This window comes from Gossypium arboreum, chromosome 13 (genome assembly GCF_025698485.1).
Source record: "Gossypium arboreum isolate Shixiya-1 chromosome 13, ASM2569848v2, whole genome shotgun sequence".
Taxonomy (NCBI): domain Eukaryota; kingdom Viridiplantae; phylum Streptophyta; class Magnoliopsida; order Malvales; family Malvaceae; genus Gossypium; species Gossypium arboreum.
The window spans coordinates 100,226,105-100,248,911 of record NC_069082.1 but is presented as its reverse complement, the minus strand read 5'-3'; the positions used below and the strand labels follow the sequence as shown (position 1 = coordinate 100,248,911).

The 22,807-nt window shown below is 34.8% G+C and overlaps 1 long non-coding RNA gene across 1 annotated transcript; it reads left to right on the top strand.

The window, feature by feature from the left end:
- The first annotated feature begins 6,019 nt into the window (after positions 1-6,019).
- Positions 6,020-8,085, top strand: LOC128286449 (uncharacterized). Its single transcript, XR_008277014.1, has 2 exons — positions 6,020-6,182; positions 7,807-8,085. It is a non-coding gene; the product is annotated as an uncharacterized LOC128286449 (long non-coding RNA).
- Positions 8,086-22,807: the final 14,722 nt, after the last annotated feature.

Here is a 22,807-nt window from a genome sequence, read left to right as displayed (position 1 = left end):
TAAGATAAAAGATACTTGTTTACTTTTTTAACTAAAATATTTGTTTGTTTAGTAATTCATCAGGGTTTTAGGATAAAAAAGAATAAACTATTCAGTTGGTGACTTAATTTGGTGTGTTCATTTTAGTCACTTAAACATTAAATCTTCAACAATAAATAACTGTACAAAGAATCTAAAGGTTTTCATACTACCAAAAGGCCGAGATAGGAAGGCAAATATTTGAGATGCTTACTACTTCTATTGAGATCGTGGTTTCGGAAAAGTAGTTTTGAAACCATAAATTTGAGGTTGAAAATTATTTTAATATTATTTTATGTGTTTTCAGCATGTTAATTGATATGTGTGAAAATTTCGTGAGCTAATTTTATTGTTTAATAGCTCAATTTGAGAAAAAAGACTAAATCGCGTAAAATGTAAAAGTTGCATGCTATTAGTTAACAGTGTTAATTGGCCTTGGCTTTTAATTATGATGGCCTTAAATGGTAATTAGACCATTTTAAATGTTAATGGACATTAATGGACATCCATTATATAATTTTATATGTTTATTACTAAGGTTAAAAAAGTAAATTAGTTTATTAAGCTATAATAAATAAAACAAAATAAAAATTTGACTTCATTATCATCTTTTTGAACCGAAATTAGAGAAGAAGAGAACCAAGGGATTAGGTTTTCCATTCGGCACATTCATAGCTTGATTAAGGTATGATTTTAGCTCGGTTTTTGATTATTTTTACGTTTTTGAGATCGTTGCTTTTGTTCTAGCTAGCCCGTACCTTAGTTTTCAAAATTGTTAAAGAGTTGTCATATTGCCATTGTTGAAATACTTGAGTATTTTTATGATTGATGATAGATTATGAAAGTTTGTTGATAGTTAAACTAGTTTTGTAAAGTTATTTTTTGACAAAAATGTCAAATAGGGATTAAATTGTGAAATGTGCAAATTGAGGGGTTTAAATGTGAAATAAATGAAATTTTTGGGCTGCTAGGGACTCATGTATAAATCGGCTAAGCATGATTAAGTTGAATTGTGTGAATTTAGCGTGTTTGTGAAATAGGGACTAAATTGATATAATGTGAAAGTTTAGGGGCTATATGCAAAAATGCCCAAATGTGTATTTTTGGATGAAATTGAATGAGTAGAAGATTAAATGAGTTAATTTTGAATACATTTAGATCAAGAAAAAAGGATTTCAGAATTAGATCGGGGGAAATGCAAGATTATTGAGTAATTGACTTATTTAGCCATTTTCATACTCGGGGTAAGTTTGTATATGGTAATTTCATTATAAATGCATGTTAAATGCTTTGATATTGTATAAACTATGATTATGAGATTATGGATAATGTTTGAATTGTGAATACGACTCTACGGATGTGTTCGACGATGAAATCGACAAGTGAAACTTCTTGGTTGAACCTTAGGAATAGTTTAGGATGCTAGTGACATGTCATTAGGTTACTGTGTTGGCTTCGCGCCATGATATCGGTACTTCAGGTGCGAATGATGCCTTGATTTGGCTACGGGCCATGGTATAGGTATTTCAGAGAGGAGTTACCTTGATTTGGTTACGGGCCATGGTATAGGTACTCCAGGATAAGTTACCTTAATTTGGCTACGAGCCATGGTATAGGTACTTATCGATTGAGACCTTTCAGTATCCGGGTTCTATTCTGAATGGTTCAACGGGTAAATGAATGATGTGTTTGAGAAAGAGGTTAGTTTAAAGTGATATAGGTACATACGGAACCTATTCGAATATTACATTGAGAAAGTTCAATGAGATGATATTTGATCATGTTTTGAGACATGAGAAAGGTTTGTAGTTAATGTGATTTTGATTTGGTAATGTGTAAATGGTTGAATTATATTTATTTGATGAATTGAGTTATTCACTTACGAACTTACTAAGCTATGAAGCTTACTTTGTGTTATTTGTCTATGTTTTATAGAGAATTAAAGCTAGCTCGGATCTGGGAGTCGTCGAGAACATCATCACACTATCAAACACCTAAGTTGTTACTTTTGAGTTCTGTATATATGGTATATGACATGTATAGGCTAGTTATGGTACTTTGGTTGTGAATATAGCCATGAGAGTTGGCTTGTAACTATATATATTTGTTTTGTATATATAGCCATGAGTGATGGCTTTTTTTGGTATGTTTTGTATAAATGTGGTTATGGTTTCATAGTTGCTCAAATGGTTATATTTTGAGTTTGGTAACTGATCTATATGGTGTGATTGAATTTATTAACTGGAGAAGTTATGTGCTTGTGAATTAATGCTTAATGATATAAGTGTTTGAATAGGTAATTGGCATTGACTTGAGTATTGATTTTGTTGAAATGGATATGGTATGAATTGTGTATATTAATGATGATTTTAGCTACCTATTGTATGATGAATTGGTACCATTTTGGTTGTTTAGGTGATTATGAAAAGGGTGACAAATTGGCCCTGAAAATGACTTATTTTTGTCTACACGGGAAAAAACACGGGCATGTGTCTCAGCCGTGTGCGACACACGGTCATGCTACACTGCCATGTGTCCCTTAGTTTTTAAATTAAATTGAAGTCAGTATGCTCCACACGGCCTCACACACTAGCGTGTGACTGGCCTTGTGGCACAAGTCAGTATACCCCCTAAATGGCACACGGCCTAGCACACGTATGTGTGACTTGGCCGTGTTGCATAAGTCAGTATACCCTATAGGTTTGGCAGCCTAATACACGGCCTGGCACACGGGCGTGTGTGGCCACTTCAAAGGGCACACAGGCTAGACATATAGGTGTGTGATCGGCCGTGTGACCCAAGTTAGTATGTATGCCCTGTTTTCACATGGCCTGAGACACGGGTGTGTCTGGAGCCGTGTGGGGCACACAGCATGTTCACATGGGCGTATGACCCTTATATGTTTGAAATTTTTCTAAGTTTCCAAAATTTTTATACGTTATCGGTTTAATCCCGAACCACTTCTAAAGCATGTTAAAGGCCTTGTAGGCCCTAAAAGGGACAATGTGATTGTGCTGAATAGTATTTGTGTATTGAATGTTAAATGATATGCATGGATCAGTAATACCTTATAACCCTATTCTAATGATGAATACGGGTGAGGGGTGTTATATTTATTGGCATCAAAGCTACGGTTTAGTTTATTCTAGGACTAACGTAGCATGTGTGAGAGTCTAGCTATACATGCTATATTTACTCTGTGATAGTCTGATAATTCCTAAGAGCTTAAATTGTGTTTTCGTATAGTAATGGATCCCGAAATAGCTGTAGCAGACGATGTAAAGAGTAACGCTCCGGCTCTTGCTCAAATGGCAGCATAATCTAACTCTAGGCCTGTAACTAGTAGCCACGAGGGAGAGACTAAACAAGCCTTCTTCCAAATGATGAACAGTGGTTCACGAAGTTCGTTCGAACGAATCCAGGTGCTCAACAACCTCTACCCCCACCTGTTCCTTAAAAATCACAGTTATTCCTCAAGTTATAGATCCGATACGATTGAACAAGCAGACAATAGATAAGATTCAGAAACATGGGGCTGAAAAGTTTCAGGCTACTATTGATGATGATGCAGAGAGAGCTGAGTTCTGACTCGAAAACACGATCTGAGTATTTGATGAATTATCTTGCACTCATGATGAATGTATCAAATGTGTTGTCTCTTTGCTGAGAGATAATACGTACCATTAGTGGAAAACATTGATTTTGTGGTTCATAGAGAACGGGTTACTTGGGAGTTTTTCCAATTTGAATTCCAAAAGAAGTGTATCAGTCAAAGATTTCTCAATCAGAAACATAAAAAGTTTCTAGAGTTGAAACAAGGCCAGATGACTGTCACTGAGTATGAAAGAGAATTTGTACGTTTAAGCAAGTATGCTCGAGAATATGTGTTTACTGAATAGATTATGTGTAAATGGTTCATTGATGTATTGAACGAGGATATAAAACTATTAGTCGAGATTCTTGAATTGAAAGAATTTGTAGTTCTGGTTGAAAGGGCTTGTAAAGCCGAGGATCTTAGCAAAGAAAAGTGAAAAGCAGATTCAGAAGCTAGAGACTCGAGAAAAAGATTGATGAGTAAACCGTATTAGTCTTCATCAAAGAAATCTAGAGATTCGTACGCTCGCCTAAATGCTTTAAATGAATATTTGAACAGATATTGTAGAAAACAATACTCAGGTTTTAAAGCTCAAACGACATCAGTAGTAAATGTTAGTAGTGTGAGAGACAACAAACCTGAATGTCAGTAATGTGGAAGACAACATTTCGAAGAATGTTGGAATAAAAATAATAAAACATGTTATAAATATCATTCGTTAGATCACTTCATTTGGAATTGCCTTGAGCCAGATGAGAAAGATAAAGTTCAGAATGTGAGACCGAGTAATATGGCTACTAGAGGAAGACCACTCGAAACACTGGAAATACGAGTGGTAACAGAAGTGTTACGAGAGATTTTGCTGTTAGATCTGAGGCACAAGCACCTGCCCGAGCTTATGCTATCCGTGCACGGGAGGAGGCATCACCGCCAGATGTTATCATTGGTACTTTCACTCTCTATGATACTAATGCGATTGCATTGATAGATCCAGGATCAACTCATTCTTATATATGCATGAATTTAGTACTTGTAACATCCTGAATTAGGGCCTAGTCGGAACAGTGGTTTTGAGACCACAAATATGAATCTTATGAGGTTTATGATATGATTGCATGCTTGTGTGGAAGTTTCATGAAGAAATTCTATTGATAAAGTGTCTAATTTGCATTTAGGACTAAATTGCAAAAGTTGCAAAACATGTATTTCTAGAAAATTTTAGTATGAAATAGTTTTGGATTATTAATTAGAGGTCCTTAAATAGCAATTTGCTCAATTTTTATTTTTATGGACAAAAATAGACATGCATGGATAAAATTTGAAAGTTTAATGAAAATGACATTTTGGTCATTTGGTTAATAAAAGATTAAAAAGGAAAAAGTCGAGCAAAAATTTGCTCATCTTTCTCATGCCATAGCCGAAACTTGAACAAGCACCATAGCTAGGGTTTTTCAACTTGTCAAGCTTAATAGTAAGTCAATCCTTACCCTGTTTTTTATGTTCTTTATGTTTTTGATATTCTTGAAGCATGAACTAGCTATTTCTACCATTATTTTAAGCTAGGGTTCATGTTCAAAAACTTACCCATGTGTGACATGCATGTATTTTGGTGTTTAATGGAGGAATATAAAAGTTTGATGCATGATAAACATATTTTTCTAAGTGATTTTTCATGAGAACACCTAAAAGGACTTGTTTGTAAAACATGTAAAAATAGGTTTTAAAAATGTGATTTGATGAAAAATGTGGGCTATGATAAGAGGGAATATGAATTGGCTAGGCTTGGATAATAAAGAAATTAGACACATTTCGTTTTACGAGCTTAGGGACCAAAGTGTAAATATATAAAAGATTAAGGGTAAAATTGTAATTTTTGCCAAAGTATGATTTATGGACTGATTTGAATAATGTGATAATTAAATAAGTGAAATTTGCTATTATAGATCAAGAAAAATAAAGTCCGGACCTAAACCAATGGAAGAACAAGCTTGTGGACTAAATCGAATAGTTATGTAACAGCCCGATTTTGGGCCTAGTCGGAACAGTAGTTTCGGGACCACTATTTCGAGGCCAGAGAAAATTATTTTAGTATTATTTTGTGTTATAATATAATTTTATAAGTGCATGTAAATTTTGGTAAGTTAATTTTAGGGATTTCTAGTCCAATTTCGAAAAAGGACTAAATCGCGTAAAAGGTAAAAGTTGAGTTTTAATACCTAAAGGTGTTAAATTACCTTGTATTTTAAATTGGGGGTCTTTAAAGTGAAATTAGGCCATTTAAAGAGTGATGGCCGGCCATGAGATAAGGAATGAAATGGTCAAACATGTTAGGTAAGTGTTGGGTGACTTATTTGACAAATAAGTAATAAAATAAAGAAAAGAAAATATCATCTTTTCTTCATCTTCTCTCCACCGAAAAAAATGGCAGCAAAGAACAGGTTTAGAAGCTGGAAACTTTCAGCAAAGAAACTCCCTTTATAATGATGGAAATCGAGATTTGGACCTAAAACGGAAAGAAATCGATTAAGGGATAATTACGTCTTTTTTTTTTCACCTTTGTGGTATCGAGGTAAGTTCATGTGTAAATAATGTAGCATAATTGTTATTTTTAAGTTATTGATGTTAAATATATGATATGCTGATTTTTATCATGAAATATATGCTTTGTGGTTATTTTCGAATAAAATACAAGTTATGTGTATTATCTGTTAAATATAAAGTGCTACCGAGTATTGGTTTCGGTATTTTACGGAAGATGGCAAGGATATGTGTTTGAGGAAAATCCCGTTTGAACCTTAAGAATAGATTAGGATACAAGTGACATGTCACTAGGATGGTTGAGCATCCGAACTCGTTGAGTTGAGTCCGAGTTCACTTATGGATACGAATGTTCGAACTCGTTGAGTTGAGTCCGAGTTCGTGAGATGTAACTAGGCATCCGAGCTCGTTGAGTTGAGTCCGAGTTCACTTATGGATGCGAACGCCCGAGCTCGTTGAGTTGAGTCCGAGTTCACTTATGGGCGGGTTACATGGTAGCTTGGCTACATATGCGCCACTTATGTGCAAACTTTCCATGTATCCGAATTATATTCCGATGTGTTCAACGGGTAAAATTCTACTCAAATGGAGGAATACTCGAGATGAAAGGGACGTATTGGTAAATGTTGTGAAATGAATACTTTGAACAGGTATGTACTTAACCCTCGGGTTGAAAACTCGACATAACAACAATATGGTAAGATGGTAAATAAAAATGTGATATGAATGTCTCGGTGATGATTATACAAACGATGTTGTATTAATTTTGTGAACAATGATCATGAATGAGTAATTTAGACTTGATAGATTTGAGTTACTGCAGTAGTGTAACTTTGAAAATACACTAAAAATAGTGGAAAATGAGTTAGAGGCAGAATAAAATATAGGATTAAAGCTTAATGAGTCTATTTTCATATGAAAGAAACAGGGGAAGAAAAAGAATTCCATATTGTGTGATATTTGAATTCTTATGAAATAGGGTCTGAATGAATTCGAGATCCCCTGTTCTGACTTTATAAATTCACCAAAAATTTTACAAAAATTATTAAGAGTCATACCTTAATTCATGGATTCCTTATTGAGTCTATTTTTAGGGGAAATAAACGTCATGGTCGTTGGAATTTTTTACAAGGAGAAATTCAGTTTGTAGTGCACAGGGGTCAGAGTGGTCATACCCTGAAATAGGGGAGACTTTAACTAATCAACTGTACTAATTGGCCCAACCAAAAATTCTATAAAAAAATTATTAAGTATACATATGAGTCTAGTTTCAAAAGAAATAGAAGAGAACATTATTCGAGTCTTATACTATGAGATAATTGAACTTTAGTACAGAAGGGCCGGAACTGTCAGACAGTGAATCAGGGGTAAATTTGAGGAATAAATTGTACTATTTGGCTTAACCAAAAATTCTGGAAATTTTATGAAAGAAATAAAAATAAGTCTAGTTTCAGGGAAAATTAACGGAACTTAATTCGGAGTTTCTTAGCTCCACATATAAATAATTTAGTGACCATTGCTCAGAAAGATAGCTTGTAGTGAACTTGAGAATATGTTGTAAACATTGATAAAATAAGTTAATGAGTTGCTTATTGTTTTCATATGAACTTACTAAGTGAAAGCTTACCCCCCCTCTTCTTTCCCATGTTTTCTAGAGTTTCCAGGTTAGCTCGGGTTGGAGGCCGTCAGAGATATTATCACACTGTCAAGCTAACGCTATTGGTGTAGTGATTTCAAGTATTTTGAGCCTATGGCATGTATAGGAGTTTAAATATTAGAGTATGTGATATGGCTTTAACCATATGTGTTGGCCTATTTTGATTATGGGGTTGTAAATCTATTTTAATTATACATGCATGTGCTATGGTATTATGTGATGAGTTTATAATGATTATAGTATGAATGTGGTAAAGATGTGAGTAAAATCTATGATATCTATTGCATGTGAAATTGCCATAATCATGACATGTTAGGAATGTTTAAGTACCTAATTTTGCCATGTTGTATGTTATTGTATAAGTATGCGTGTACCTATTGTGAGTGTGACAAAATGGATTGGAAAATAGTCTTGTATTTGTCCAGGTTTTTGGACACGGGTTTGGGACACGGGCGTGTCCTTAGCATACGGGCGTGTGCTCTATACCCACACGGGCGTATGAAGCCTTGATGCAAGAGATTTTCTAAGTTTTTCATGAGTTCTTGGTTGGGTCCCGAACCACTCCGGATGTATGTTTTGGGCCTCGTAAGCCCGTATATGGGACAGATTGTATGTGAAAATAAAAGTTTTTAATTATTTGAGATTTCATGGCCCTGTTTAGTATGGAAGTGTTAGTAAAAGTCAGGTAGCACCTAGAACCCCGTCCCGGCGTCGGATGCGGGTGAGGGGTGTTACAAGTTAGCTACAATTTTTGTATCGAGGTAAGTTTGTGTGTAATTGATACATCATTTTATTATACATTTAACACTTAATGTTGCATGAAATGTATATTTGCCTTTGTGAGTATTATTGATGTTGTCCGAAAAAGATTTGAAGCGATAGAAGTCGGTTAAACTTTAAGAATACTTAGGGTATAAATATCATAACCCTTGGGTTGATGAGATCCCGTATAAGACCATATCTGGGATATGACATCAACATCGATATGTGATCCCATGTAAGACCATGTCTGGGACATGGCATGGGCATCGATATGGGAATATCATGTAAGACCATAGCTCGGCTATTGGCTTCGATATTTGTGATCCCATGTAAGACCATGTCTGGGACATGGCATTGGCATCGATAAGTGGTCCCATCTAAGACTATATCCGGGATATGGCATTGACACCCTACTATGTGAATATGATTTCCTAAGTATCCCTTAGTATTCCAAGTGGTTCAATGGGTAGTCCAAGGATTTGTCAAAGAAATAATGAGGTATGATCATATTGAAAGAGTGGAGGTATGTATGCCAAGCTTGTAGTTATCGAGATTTCGAAATGATTAAACCTTGGTAAGATGAGAATAAATGAATTATGATCTTGAGTTCTATTGAACATTATATAAATCGAATGAGATAGGATATGACTACAATGATTGTTGAGAATAAGATGAATTAAATTTATGTTATGTATGTGTATGAAAATGTATATTTTTATTTCTTATTATTTACATGCAAACTTACTAAGCTCTATGCTTACTCCTTCTCTTTTCCATTTTCTTATAGTGTCGCCAAGCTAGTTCGGAGATCAAAGAACATTGGAGACTCGATCACACTATCAATTGAATGCTTTTGGTTTAGTTAGTCTTATTATTTTGAGCATGGCATGTGTAGGAACTTGGTTATTTTGTTATATGTCATTTTTGTTTAGCTAATGTGTTGGCTTTTGATGGTGTTATGATTCATTTTGTATAAGGCCATGAGATATGGCTCACAATGATTATTGGGTTCTAAACCTATTCATCTATTCATGTATGTGCCAATTACATTATGATATGGCTATTGGTTGTTGATGGTTGAATGATGATGGCTACTATGTATGTGTGGGTAAAATGGGGCTTGACATGATAAGGAGCCTTAATTTAGTATAATGTGATGAGAAGTTGTCATGCATGAGCTAGGTCCATGATTGTGTTGTGTAAATAAGGGTGGCAATTGGCTTGGAAAATAGCCTTAAATTTGTCCACACGGGTAGGCACACGGGCATGTGTCTAGACCGTGTGTGACACACGGCTTGCCCCAAGGGCGTGCCTTCTGGCCGTGTGTCCTTTGTACCCTAATTAATGCAAAGTAGAATGCCTAGTAGTAAACACACGGGCAGAGACACGGCCATGTGGAGGACACGGCCATAGAACTTGGGCATATGCCCAGGCCGTGTAAAGTCTGCTCTTAATTTCGAGAATTTACTTTGCCACACGGCCTAAGCACACGGGCGTGTGACTTGGCCGTGTGACTTTAATTGTATGATGATGTCATAGTTAGAGAGTTACACGGATTGAGGACACAGGCGTGTCCCAAGCCACACAGGCGAGTATGACCACACGGCCTACCTACACAAGCGTGTGACTCTCCAAAACAAGAGAATTTTCTAAGTGTCGAGAAGATTCAAAAAGTTCTCGGTTTAGTTCCAAACCGTTTTCGATGTATGTTTTGGGCCTCGTAGGCCCTTATAAAGGACAACTTGCATGCAATTGAAAAGTTTTAAATTTGAATGAGATTTTATTGTTCGGTTTTGTATGATTGTTTACGTTTAAGCCTGGTAATACCTCGTATCCTGTTTCGATGTTAGATACGGATAAGGCGCGTTACAATATTTAGTAAGACATTTCCTATAGAGTCTACTGAGTTTGTGATTAGAGTATCGAACCCCTTAGACAAATGTGTTTTGGTTGACAAAGTTTGCAAGAATTGTCCGTTAATGCATCAGGATTTCTGTTTTCTGGCTAATCTGATGTTGTTTCCATTCGATGAATTTGATATGATTTTGGGTATGGATTGGCTAACGATGCATGATGCTATAGTGAATTGTAGACGAAAGACAATCGAACTGAAATGCCAGAATAATAAAACTATTAGAATTGAATCTGATGATCTAAACAGTTTTCCATTTGTGATCTCGTCTATGTTAGCTCAGAGATTTGTGAAAAAGGGGTGTGAAGCTTACCTTGCTTATGTACTTGATACGAAAGTGACAGAAACAAAGATTGAATCAATACCAGTTATGTGCGAGTATCCAAATGTATTTCCTGAAGAGTTACCAGGTTTACACCTATCAGAGAAGTTGAATTTGGTATTGAATAGTACCATGAGCAACACCGATATCAATAGCTCCGTACAGAATGGCCCCAACAGAGTTAAAGGAATTGAAAGCTCAGTTGCAAGAGTTGACAGACAGGAGTTTTACTAAACCGAGTTTCTCTCCCTGGGATGCACCAGTGTTATTTGTGAAAAAGAAAGATGGCACGATGAGAATGTGTATTGACTACAGACAACTGAATAAAGTGAATATAAAGAACAAATACCCTCTACCACGGATTGATGATTTGTTTGATCAATTAAAAGGGTAACAGTGTTTTCAAAAATTAATTTGAGGTCGAGTTATTACCACTTGCAAGTGAAAGACTTGGATGTACCAAAGATTGAATTTAGAACAAGGTATGGACACTACGAATTTCTTGTTATGCCTTTCAGACTAACAAATGCACCTACTATTTTTATGGATTTAATGAACCAGATTTTTAGCCCGTACTTATACCGATTCGTAGTTGTGTTTATTGATGATATTTTGATTTACTCTCATAATGAAGCTGAGCATGCTGAGCATTTGAGAATCGTGTTACAAATTTCGAGAGATAAACAGTTGTTTGCAAAGTTCAGCAAATGTGAATTTTGGCTAAGAGAAGTTGGTTTTCTGGGACATATAGTTTCAGCCGCGGGTATCTGAGTAGACCCGAGCAAGATTTCTGCGATTATAGATTGGTAGCCTCCGAGAAACGTAACTGAAGTCCGTAGTTTTTTGGAACTAGCCGGCTATTATAGACGATTTGTAAAATGCTTCTCGATGATTGCAACTCTGATGACACGATTGTTTAAAAAAGATATTAGATTTGAATGGTCAGAAAAGTGTCAGCAGAGTTTTGAACAGTTGAAAGCATTGTTGACAGAGACCCCAGTATTAGTTCAGCCTGAGTCGGGTAAAGAATTTGTAGTTTTCAGTGATGTATCATTAAATGGCCTGGGATATGTTTTGATGAAGAAAGGCAAAGTTATAGCTTATGCCTCAAGACAGTTGAAGCCACATGAAAAGAATTATCCGACGCATGACCTAGAGTTAGCCGCATTGAAAATCTGGTGTCATTATTTGTTTGGTGAGAAATGCCATATTTATACCGACCACAAAAGTTTGAAATATTTGATGACTCAGAAAGATTTGAACTTGCGATAGCGGAGATGGTTAGAATTGCTAAAATACTATGAATTGGTAATTGACTATAATCCGGGAAAAGCAAACATAGTTGTTGATGCCTTGAGCCGAAAGTCTTCATTTGCTTTACGTACTTTAAACACGCAATTAGCGTTATCTGATTATGGTTCGATAGTAGCCGAGTTGAAAATGAGATCGTTATTTCTACAACAGATTTCTGAGCCTTAAAAATTTGATACTGAATTGCAAGTAAAACGAGCTCAGTGTGAATCGACTTTTGATTCAGAGTTTCGAATAGAGCCTAATGAATATTTGATGTTTCGTGATAGAATATGTGTACCATGAAATTCTGAGCTTATTCAGTGAATTCTAAATGAAGCACACAGTAGTTGTTTATCAGTGCATTCGGGAAGCATGAAATTATATAACGATTTGGAACATCATTACTGGTGGCATGGCATGAAACGAGATATCTCAGAATTTGTTTCGAAATGTTTGATATGTCAACAAGTCAAAACTGAGCATCAAGTGCTATCAGGTTTATTACAGCCTATTATGGTTCTTGAGTGGAAGTGGGATCGAGTAACAATAGATTTGTATTAGGCTTGCCCTTATCTCTGAAAAAGAAAGATACGATCTGGGTTGTTGTTGACATATTGACAAAATTGACTCATTTCATTCCTGTACGCACGGATTATTCACTTGAAAAATTGGCTGAGTTGTATATCTTAGAGATTGTTCAATTGCACGGAGTACCATTATCTATTGTTTCAGATAAAGATCCGAGATTCACATCGCGATTTTAGAAGAAATTACAAGAAGATTTTGGTACAAAGCTGCATTTTAGAATTGTATTTCACCCGCAAACGGATGGTCAATCTGAACGAGTTATTCAAACACTTAAGGATATGTTGAGATGTTGCATTCTTGAGTTTGAAGGTAGCTGGGAGAAATACCTTCCACTGATTGAATTTACTTATATTAATAGCTTTCAATTGAGTATTAAAATGGCACCTTACGAAGCTCTATATGGTCGTAAATTTCGAACACCATTGTACTGGACTAAGCTTAGAGATAGTAAGATTCACGGGGTTGATCTGATCAGAGAGACTGAAGAAAAAGAAAAAGTAATTCACAGTAGTCTGAAAGTAGTTTCGGATCGACAAAAATCGTACGCAGACTTGAAACGGAAAGATATTGAGTTTCAGATCGAGGATAGAGTGTTTTTGAAAGTGTCGCCGTGGAAAAAGATATTGTGGTTTGGTCAAAAAGGGAAATTGAGTCAGCAATTCATCGGACCGTACGAGATTATCAAGCGAGTCGGTAGGTTACTTATCGACTATCTTTACCGTCTGATTTAGAAAAAATACATAATTTGTTTCATGTGTCGATGTTTTGATGATACCGATCCGACTCTTCACATGTCATTTCCCCGACCGAAGTTAAAATTCAGTCAGATATGTCATATGTTGAAGAATCGATTCGAATTTCAGCTCTTGAGATCAAAGAGCTAAGAAATAAGAAAATTACGTTAGTGAAAGTATTATGGCATCGACACGGGGTTGAAGAGCTACGTGGGAACCTGAGGATGCTATGGAAAAACAAAACTCAAACCTATTCACTGGTAGGATTTTTGGGGATGAAAATCTCTAAAAGGGGGAGAGCTGTAATAGCCCGGTTTTAGCTAAATCAGAACAGTAGTTTCGGAACCACAAATTCGAGGTCAAAAAATTGTTTTAATATTATTTTATGTGTTTTCAGCATGTTATTTGATATGTGTGAAAATTTCGTGAGCTAATTTCGTTGTTTAATAGCTCAATTTGAGAAAAATGACTAAATCGCGTAAAATGAAAAAGTTGCGTGCTATTAGTTAACGGTGTTAATTGGCCTTGGCTTTTAATTATGATGGCCTTAAATGGTAATTAGACCATTTTAAATGTTAATGGACATTAATGGACATCCATTATATAATTTTATATGTTTATTATAAGGTTAAAAAAGTAAATTAGTTTATTAAGCTATAATAAATAAAACAAAATAAAAATTTGGCTTCATTATCATCTTTTTGAACCAAAATTAGAGAAGAAGAGAACCAAGGGATTAGGTTTTCCATTCGGCACATTCATAGCTTGATTAAGGTATGATTTTAGCTCGGTTTTTGATGATTTTTACGTTTTTTTAGATCGTTGCTTTGTGTTCTAGCTAGCCCGTACCTTAGTTTTCAAAATTGCTAAAGAGTTTTCATATTTCCATTATTGAAATACTTGAGTATTTTGATGATTGATGATAGATTATGAAAGTTTGTTAATAGTTAAACTAGTTTTGTAAAGTTATTTTTTGACAAAAATGTCAAATAGGGATTAAATTGTAAAATGTGCAAATTGAGGGGTTTAAATGTGAAATAAATGAAATTTTTGGGCGGCTAGGGACTCATGTATAAATCAGCTAAGTATGAGTTAAATTGAGTTGTGCGAATGTTGCGTGTTTGTGAAATAGAGACTAAATTGATAAAATGTGAAAGTTTAGGGGCTAATATGCAAAAATACCCAAATGTGTATTTTTGGATTAAATTGAATGAGTAGAAGATTAATTGAGTTGATTTTGAATACATTTAGATCAAGAAAAGAGGAATCCGAAATTAGATCAGGGGAAAGGTAAGATTATCGAGTAATTGACTCATTTAGCCGTTTTCATACTCGAGGTAAGTTCGTATATGGTAATTTCATTATAAATGCATGTTAAACGCTTTGATATTGCAGAAGCTATGATTATGAGATTATGGACAATGTTTGAATTATGAATACAACTCTACGGATGTGTTCGACGATGAAATCGACAAGTGAAACTTCTCGATTGAACCTTAGGAATAGTTTAGAATGCTAGTGACATGCCATTAGGTTATTATGTTGGCTTCGGGCCATGATATCAGCACTTCGGGTGTGAATGATACCTTGATTTGGCTACGGGTCATGGTAGAGGTGTTTTAGAGAGGAATTACTTTGATTTAGCTACGGGCCATGGTATAGGTATCCTGGGATAAGTTACCTTAATTTGGCTACTTGCCATGGTATAGGTACTTATCGATCAATATAGTTGAGTGTCCGACTTCTATTCCAAATGGTTCAATAGGTAAATGAATGATGTGGTTGAAAAAGAGGTTAGTTTAAAGTGATATAGGTACGTGCGGAACCTATTCGAGTATTACATTGAGAAAGTTCAATGAGATGGTATTTGATCATGTTTTGAGACATGAGAAAGGTTTGTGGTTAATGTGATTTTGATTTGGTAATGTGTAAATGGTTGAATTATATTTATTTGATGAATTGAGTTATTCACTTACGAACTTACAAAGCTATGAAGCTTAATTTGATCATGTTTTGAGACATGAGAAAGGTTTGTGGTTAATGTGATTTTGATTTGGTAATGTGTAAATGGTTGAATTATATTTATTTGATGAATTGAGTTATTCACTTACGAACTTACTAAGCTATGAAGCTTACTTTGTGTTACTTGTCTATCGTTTATAGAGAATTAAAGCTAGCTGGGATACATGAGTCGTCGGCAACATCATCGCACTATCAAACACCTAAGTTGGTACTTTTGAGTTGTGTATATATGGTTTATGGAATGTATAGGCTAGTTATGGTACTTTGGTTTTGAATATAGCCATGACAGTTGGCTTGTAACTGTATATATTTGTTTTGTATATATAGCCATGAGTGATGGCTTATTTTGGTATGTTTTGGTATAAATGTGGTTATGGTTTCATATTTGCTCAAATGGTTATATTTTGAGTTTGGTAACTGATCTATATGGTGTGATTGAATTTGTTAACTGGAGAAGTTATGTGCTTGTGAATTAATGCTTGATGATATAAATGTTTGAATAGGTAATTGGCATTAACTTGAGTATTGATTTTGTTAAAATGGATATGGTATGAATTGTGTATATTAATGATGATTTCAGCTGCCTATTGTATGATGAATTGGTACCATTTTGGTTGTTTAGGTGATTATGAAAAAGGGTGGCAAATTGGCCTTGCAAATGGCCTATTTTGTCCACACGGGCAGAGACACGAACATGTGTCCCCTGATTTTTAAATTAAATTGAAGTCAGTATGCTCCACACAGCCTTACACACCGTTTGGCACAAGTCAGTATACCCCCTAAATGGCACACGGCCTAACACACGGGCGTGTGACTTGGCCGTGTTGCTTAAGTCAATATACCGTACAGGTTTGGTGGCCTAGTACACGACCTGGCATACGGGCATGTATGGCCACTTCGAAGGGTACATGGGCTAGACACACGGGTGTGTGATCGGCCGTGTGACCTAAGTCAGTATGTATGTTCTGTTTTTACACGGCCTGAGACACGGGCGTGTCTGGAGCCTTGTGAGGCACATGGCTTATTCTCACGGGCGTGTGACCCTTATATGTTTGAAATTTTTATAAGTTTCCAAAATTTTTATACGTTATCGGTTTAGTCCCGAACTACTTCTAAAGCATGTGTTAGGCCTCGTAAGCCCTTAAAAGGGACAATGTGATTGTGCTGAATGGTATTTGCGTATTGAATGTTAAATGATGTGAATGAATCGGTAATACCTCATAACCTTATTCTAACGGTGAATACGGGTGAGGGATGTTACATTCATAAACTTGCAAAATGCTAAAAAAAGCTAACTTTTAATCTCTCAGAGTAAATCACACGTGGTTTATTGGATTGGAAGGCAAAGTGTCAAGACTTGTCTAGCAAGTATTGATGCATAGCTTAAAAGTCTCGAGACTTGCTAGTCAATAGTCTCAGAACTGATCTGGAAGGCAAATCATCGAGACTTGCCTAGCAAGTATATACTTGGCCTCCATGTCTCCAAAGTTGACATATAAGTCTCAAGAATTACCCTTGTAATAGATATATATGACTATTTTTTAACTAGTTATTGATACCCCCTTGAAAAGTATCAAGACTTGGGTTGCAATGTCACTTTTTCAGCTCGAAATTAATGCTTCCAATGACTTCAAATCATTCCCAACGATCATAAACATCCACAAACTTATTCCTTGGTATAAATACAAGTCAAATACACTTTAAGGCTCAAGAAAGATATATCCAAGCATTGAAAGCAAGAGAATTTACTTCAAATATTCTTTTTCTCATATTCTCAGGTACATAGTCTCTTAGGTGTTTATTATAATATCTTTCTTCATTCTCATTTAATTTGTTTTAGAGAGTTATCACTTATAAACATAAACATTTGAGATGTCTTTATTGTTTACATCTTTTCTCTTTGTAATTGAGGAGTCAGCTTGAGGTTTTGTAGTAGAAAACCCTAAGGGGATTTAAAGGGTTGCTAGTTGAGCCTTGTAAAACCTAAAGAGTTCTAGCTTAGCCATAAAAACTAGGGGAAATGTTCTATCTTAACATTTATAAAAAGATAATGATTGTAAATTGTAACACCCTTCACCAGACCTGATTACTAGGTCTGAGTTATGGAATGCTACAGTCGATACCAGAACAGTTACAACATTTAATAATCGATTTACACCATAAATGTCACATCCCCAAAAAATGGGATAGTAAAAATTGGGTTAATGGACCGAGAGAGTGGTCGCCCAAATTTTATTTATTATTTATTTATTTTATATGATCATTTGATATTAGTAACCAATTATAGTGGTTGAGTAGTGGTGGAGTTGTCCATGATGACTTGTGTTCAAATCCCTTCCTTTACACTATTTTTTATCTGGTGTAATTTTGCCTCAAACCTTAGCAAATGTCACACCATGTTTTTAAAATAAATGTGGTAGGAATAAAAATAAGAAAATGAAGTGGTGAAGTTGTTAAGTGCTCTTAAGCTATCCTAGAGATTCTAAGTTCAAGTCTTTTTGTTCTCATCTTTTTATTTAATTTTTTTAACACAATTTCCATTTGCTTGCTATCTACCCCATTGTTACCATGTTTAGGAGGATTCCTTTCCCTCTTTATGAGTCAAACTTACCATATGTTGAGGTAACATGATTCCTTTTTCACTCCATGTCTCTCTTCTTCGCCAAAACTTCATATCTTGACTTTTTTTGTGGTTCATTGAACCTAGTCACAGTTGACCAAGCTTTCACAACCCTTTGTTGTCCCTACCTCCCTATTGCTCCCATTGTTTCACTTTTTCATTTATTTTCTCATTTATTTTCTCTTTTTTCGTAAAATAACTACCACTCTTTTCTTTTAGTCTTTGATTTTCCTCCACCACAATCGACCATAGCACCACTATTGTCACACCTTTTAGCCACCTAGCACTACCTTTTCCCTCCTATTTCTTTTTCCACCACCACCGATCGCCGTCATGACCACTGCCACAAGCCATCGCGGATTCCTCTCCTCCTCCATATATTCTTTATCATTCTTATTTATTTTTCTTACTCATCCCCTTTTGCGCCGAAACCTCATTTGGTATTATTTTTCACTCATCATTGAAGCACCCCCTCATAGCTAAATCGTCGCCAGACCATCGTCGTTATCACCCCCAGTGGCTGAAATTCTTCTTTTCTTTTAGATCATTCAACTCATTGATATCGTTCCTGTAACAGCCCGTGTTTTTTAGGGTTGATCGGAATAGTGGTTTTGGGGCCACCAAATCCGAACGAGTAGGTTGGTAAATATTATATTTAATATTTACGAGTTAATTATGATTTTAAAAATGTTTTTGATATTGTGATTTTTGTTTTATAAGCGATTTATTAAGTTCAAGTGGTATGACCCTAAGGTCGAGTGGGTTTAGAAAATGAGGTATCGGGACCTTGTTTCTATAAACCGAGTCGTAAATATTTTTATAAATATTTACGTAGTGGCAATAAGATGGTATTAAAGTTTCGTTGAAAAATTTTATCGTTTCGATAGTTAATTAAACAAAAAGGACTAAATTGTGTAAAGTGCAAAAGTTGTGTTCTATAACCTAAAGGTATTAAATAGATATAGAACTTAAAAGTAGAAGTCCTTATTTGGTAATTAGCCCATTAAAGAGATAGTGGGATATGATGGCTTGGCATTTGGTGTAATAAATAAAGTGTATAAAGGTTAATATTGTAAATTGGTTAAAAATAATAATAAAATGAATATAATAAAAGAATCAAGGTGTCATCTTTTTCATTCTCTTTTTACCAACCGAATATGAAGGCTTGAGAAGCCATGGAAGAAGCTTCCAACTTTCAGCTAATGCATGGTAGGCATTTCTAGTCCCGTTTTTAATTATTTTTATATTTTGGGGATCATTGTTGCTTAATCTATCTAATGAGGGGACTATTTTGCAAAACCATTGAATAGTTTGATATTTTCCATTGACGAGTATAATAGGGCTTTGAAGTTTAATGGAAGAATATGAGTCATTGTTGATAATTAAACACTTTTTGTTAAGTGAATTTTTGTAAAATTGATAATTAAGGGCTAAATTGATAAATGTGAAAACTTTGTGGTTAAAATGTCAAATAAATGAAATGTGTGGACTGCTAGAGACACTAGTGATATTCGTCTATAGTAGAATTTTACTCAATTTCATGAATTTGCATTTTTATGATATAGGGACTAAATTGTAAAGAAGTTGAAATATTAGGGGCAAAACTATAATTTTGTCATAAAGTGAATTATGGACTGTTTTGATACCATGAACATTTGGCTAAGCTTAATTATGGTTAAAAATGGTTAATTTGCATGTTTGAGCTCAAGGACTAAAATGAATAAAAGTAAAACTTTAGGGGTAATTTTGTAAAAATGAAAAAAAATGACCAAATTGTATGAAATGAGGTGTTTTAATATCTAAATTAATATACTGAATGAAATTATTAATTTAGATCAAGATCGGTGGAAAATCGAGAAAATAAAAAATTACCAAAATGCCCCGAACTTTGGTATCTCTACAATTTAGCCGTAAGTTCGTATGCAATAAGCATTGTTAAATTGATGTTTCTAATGCTTTAATATTGTATAAATTGTATATCGTGAATATTTTAATGTCCGACGACATATCGACAAAATGTGGCACTTAGTGTGTGGGCAATCAAATATGGTACTCGATTAATACGAAATATTGAGAATGGCACTTAGTGTGCGAGATATTGAGAATGACACTTAGTGTGCAAAATATCGAATGATTCAAAGGAAATTATAAATTGTGATTGAATGATTAAATAGAGCAAAGTGAACAGTATACATGTTATATTTTATGAATTGTTTATGAGACGACTTTATAATGGTGATATTTGGGCTTTGAGCCTAGCAAGCTTTAAGTCGGTGAATAATATTATCGGGTTTAAAACCTAGCGGGCTAAATGCTGGTGATTTGATAAAAGTCTAAGACTATGAGACCTTGTGTTAAATCGGCAATTGAATTTGTTCAATGCATTAAGTTGGCCAGGTATGTGATATATTCTTATGCATGTTAGATCGATTGGAATTGAATCATGAGTATGAAATGAGAAGCATAGGTGAAAATGCCTATGTCATATATGTGAGTAAGGGCAAAACCATCGTAAATTATCGATAAGATGGACTATGTGCGGAATCATCTTATAATTGCTAATTTGAACGGTTGTGTGCGAATCATTGAGCATGATGTATTGTATTGAGATTATGCTTGAGTGAAATTATAAATATGTGATGAAATTGATTGGTGATATACATGTTTAAATAATGTGAATGCAAAGAATGTGTGAAAGAGTAAATTTGTAATAAATCTGCTTGGGACAGCAGCAGTAATGTGATTTTGGAAAATCACCATAAATTGTTGGAGTTGAGTTAGAAGCTGAATAAATTATGTAATTAAAGCTTAATGAGTCTAGTTTCTTATAAAATAAACCGTGTAAGCAAAAGAATTGCTGATAATGAGATATTTGAAGTGGCGTGGGATAGAGTCAAATGACTTTGGGGTCCCCTATTCTGTTTTTAGAAAATCATTATAATTTGTACAAAAATGGTTATAAGATAAAATTTATATTCTTAGACTCCTTAATGAGTCTAGTTTCAAATGAAATCAAATAGAACATATTTTGAATTCTGTACAATGAGAAATTTGATTCATAGTGAAGAGTGGTCAGATTAGTCAAACAGTGAAACAAGGGAAACTTTAAGAAAAATCTGGTATTGATTGGCCAAACCTAAAATTCTGAAAATTTTATGGATGGAAGATATATAAGTCTATTTTCAGGGAAAATTAAGGCCAATTGATTTGGAGTTTTGTAGCTCCAGTTATAAATAATTTAGTGACTATTGCTCAGGAAGACAACTTGTAGTGAATTTGTGATTATGTTGTAAACATTGATAAAACTTGTTAATGAGTTGCTTATTGTTTTCTTATGAACTTACTAAGCGTAAAGCTTACTCCCATTTTCTTTCCCATATTCCCTAGGGTTGCCAGGTTAGATCGGGTTGGAGGCCGTCAGAGATATTATCACATTGTCAAGTCTACGCTATCGGCGTAAGTAAATCTTAGTGTTTCGAGTCTATGGCATGTATAGGGTTGTAAAGTTGAGTAAGTAAATGATACAAGACTAAGATATTGGTAAATATTTAATAATGCCTCATGAATATTTTGGGCCTTGTAAGCCCGATTAAAGGATAATATACGTGTGTATGAAAAGTTTAAAATTGATCAAAAATTTTACTATGCGGTTTTATATAAATGGATGAGTTTAATCTGGTAGCACCTCGAACCCTGTTCCGGTGAGGGATACGGGCGAAGGGCGTTACAGTTCCTTTCTCGATTCATTGTTCATTCCGGCTTAATTAAGTTGTAAGTATGGGTTATTTGGATCGTAAAATCTTTCTTTTGGTGATTTCATATCATGGATGAATGGTATAGTGGCCATAGGGACAACGTAATATTTTATTATTTATTTATTATCATACTAATATGATTTCATATAAACTTTGAAGGGCCAAACGATGTAGGGGAGACCCCTAACTTCGGGATTGGAAGTCCTCCTTTTGAGAGTCTTAAATCGTGGGGTAAGCGTTGATGGGACTTTTAATAATCGATCTTTTAAGTGATGAAAATATTATCAAAGGATCCTAATTAATAAACGTTACTTATGTGTTAGATTGTTTTGTGAGATAAATCGAGTGAAATCGTTAAAAAGGATTGTGGCAATCGAATCTACAATATAAGGTGTGAGATTTAAACCTTTAACTTGTGCGTAATATGTTCGCTTTCATTTTAATAATATTATATCAAATAATTAATTAAGAGTACATTAAGTACTCAAAGAGGAGTTGAAAAACTCATCAAGAAGAAACCCAAGTAAGTGATCCTAACCCATTAGTTTTATGAAAGGCATGTTTTGTGATGTGTTGATGTATGTGATGATGACATGTGTGCAAATCTCATCTCTACATTATGTGATACATGGATTATCTGGTATGTTGATGATTTAAATGTGTGATATATGTGTATGTGATACATACATTATGTGATCCTTCCCTTCCTGCATAAGTACACAACCAAGTCCATTCATGGACACATCACTGTAAATCACAAACTCCTTACCTGGTTCTAGTTGCACTAAAACAGGAGCTTTTGACACTTCTCAGTCCATTCAAACTTGACATCCTTTCGCAGCAATCTTGTCAGCGGGGTAGCTATCATGGAAAATCCCTCTACAAATCGCCTATAATATCCGGCAAGACCAAGAAAACTTCTAACTTTTGATACATTTCTAGGAGGCTTCCAATCAACAATGGCTGAAATCTTGCTTGGATCAACCTTAAT